The following is a 2,804-nucleotide window of genomic DNA, read 5'->3' on the forward strand; positions in this document are numbered from 1 at the left end:
TCTCACCGCGTCTCGCGCTAGGCAACCGCGCTCGATGGACGGTCGCGCGCTAGTATTGGCGCTGGGCCGGACTCGCCGAACGAATACTCGCTCATTCGGCGATATTCAAAAATTAATATCTCATTAAATATTGCGAATTTTGCAAAATGGTAGAGGACTTTTCGATTCAGTTTAGTCCATTCTATCTACCCATAAGCGGTCATACACCTATTCCGAGACACCCTGTATATATCTAATTCTTATTAAATAAAGAATAAATTTTTACACAAATAAAATTATAATGAATCATGTATTTTTTAAATTATATTCTAAAATTTTAGGTTTATGTTCAAAGTATAAACAAGTAATTTAGTTAATTTTGTTTTGTTTGTTGAATGGAGGAAAAAGAAGTCAACTGCAGAAGTAGATTTGCGTGAGGTTCACCATGATGTTTACATCGTTCCGTTCATGGATAATTTAAAAAATTTATTGATGAATGAAGAAATTCAGTCTAATATTGATAATCCTTTGAAGCACAAAGATGGCGTTTATCAGACAGTACTACATAGAAGTTATTATCAAGGAAATAAATTTTTCGAGAAAATAAAAATTCTCTAGCGATAATTCTATACTATGATGATCTTGGGATTGCTAATCCATTAGGTGCTAATTGTAAAATTCAAAAATTATTAATGTTTTATTGGGTTCTTGCAAATAATAAACCTGAATTAAGATCATTACAAAATGCGATTCAATTATTAGCTATTGCAAACACTACTTATGCTGAAGAATGTAAAGCTCTTGAAAAAATTTTAAAACCTTTTATAGATGACATCATAAAATTACAAACCGAAGGAATTGATATTTACGTAAATGGTTTAAAAAAAATTATAAAGGATCGTTACTGTTTTTTGCTAGTGACACACCTGCATCAGCATTAATCGGCGGTTTCAAAGAATCCGTTTTTGCTAATCATCCATGTCGTTCTTGCATAATTACAAAAAAACGATTTGAAAAATTATTTTAGGAAAGTGATCTTGTTTTACGAAATAAAGTTGATCATGAAGATCATTTACATGCTATTAATAAACCCAATATTACAAAGAGAACAAAACAATTTTGGCAGAAAATTTATGGAGTCAATAACAGAAGTCCCTTGATAAAGATTCCTCATTTTGATATTACTATATGTCTTCCACAAGACTGTATGCATATTTTAATTGAAGGAATAACAGAAATTACATGTCGACTATTTTTATGCTATTGCATCATAGAAAAAAAACTTTTTTCTATCAATGATCTCAATAAAAAATTAGCTCTATTTAACTTTGGGCATTTTAGTATAAATAAACCTGCTGCGATACAAAGAAGTAATTTAGCTGTTGATAAACCTTTACGTCAAAGTACAGAACAAATGTTTGTTTTGGCTCACACTATACCATTTCTAATTGACGAATGGATATTAAATAATAACAATGCAGATCTTAACAATCAAATTGATTGTTTTATTTTAATGTTACAAATTATGAACTTGTGTCTTGCATATGAAATTACTGCAGAATCAATTGATCTATTAAGCCGACTTATTGAAACATTTTTATCACGCTTTGTTTTACTGTATCTTGATAATATTGTTCCAAAGTTCCATTTCTTGATACATGTGCCGCGATATATAAAATTATTTGGTCCCGGACGACAACAATGGTGTTTTCGATTTGAATCTGCACATGCTTATTTTAAATCACTTGTTCCGATTGTACGAAATTTTAAAAATATGCGATATACAATGTCTTATCGTCATCAAGCACGTCTCTGTTCCCAATTTGTTTCTTATCCAGGTCAGTTGTCAAAAATATTTTATATCAAGGAGATAAAATTACTGCTGGTCCGACTGTTCCTTTAATAAACCGTATGCAAGATTATTTGATAGTTATGTTGAAGAGTTAGAAAGAAATACATATCAAATTATGCGATCGCTTAAAGTGATTAAACGTGGAGTAACTTATCAAAATAAAAGTATTCTTTTACTAAAGTGTAAAGAAGATTTCATGCCGATTTTTGGGGAATTAAATGATTTATATATTCTAGGAAATAACATTTTATTCATAGTAACATCACTTGAAACTATTTCTTATGAGTCTAAATTAAATGCTTATCAAGTTGTAAAGCCATGTGAATTTCTCGGGTAGATTTAAATCTTTCTAAAACTTGTAATGTATATTGTCAAATTTTCAATAAATAAAAATAATAATTTGTGTTTTGTATTTTAAACGTTTTTCCATTGATAAGTGCTTTACTTTAACTCGGTTTTAGTGTTTTATATTTTTTGTGTAATGCTTGAAAACATAAGTAAACATATTATTTATCGAAAACGTATTAAACGTTTTGTAACAAAACATAATGATGTTTCAAACTGATGTATTAAACAGCTATCGTGTTTTATTGTCATATATTTCATCTAATAAAACATTCTAATGTTTTATTTTAAATCATTTCGTAAAACACTTAGATTTGCAGTGTAGAGCTCGCTGCATGGAAAAAAAAATTCGCTGCCATAGCTAATCGGGGTTGGTTAAAACTGTGTTTGCTGCCGTAACTATAAATTTATACACTATAACAAAATAGTTTGCTGTAGCTTCTAATAGGTAAATAAAATAGCAAAACATGCATGTCTGTTAGGATCACATTGTATAGCGACATAAAAATAGTTATCAGAACTAACCGATATGTTCACGGAAAAAAGAAATTTCGCTACCATAGTTAAGAGGATGCTGAAAGGTCGGCCAAATTTGTACAAGGTCGATAAAGCAGACTCTTCAGTGTCA

Source organism: Wasmannia auropunctata, unplaced genomic scaffold (genome assembly GCF_000956235.1).
Source record: "Wasmannia auropunctata unplaced genomic scaffold, wasmannia.A_1.0 LD336103.1, whole genome shotgun sequence".
NCBI classification, from domain to species: Eukaryota; Metazoa; Arthropoda; class Insecta; order Hymenoptera; family Formicidae; genus Wasmannia; species Wasmannia auropunctata.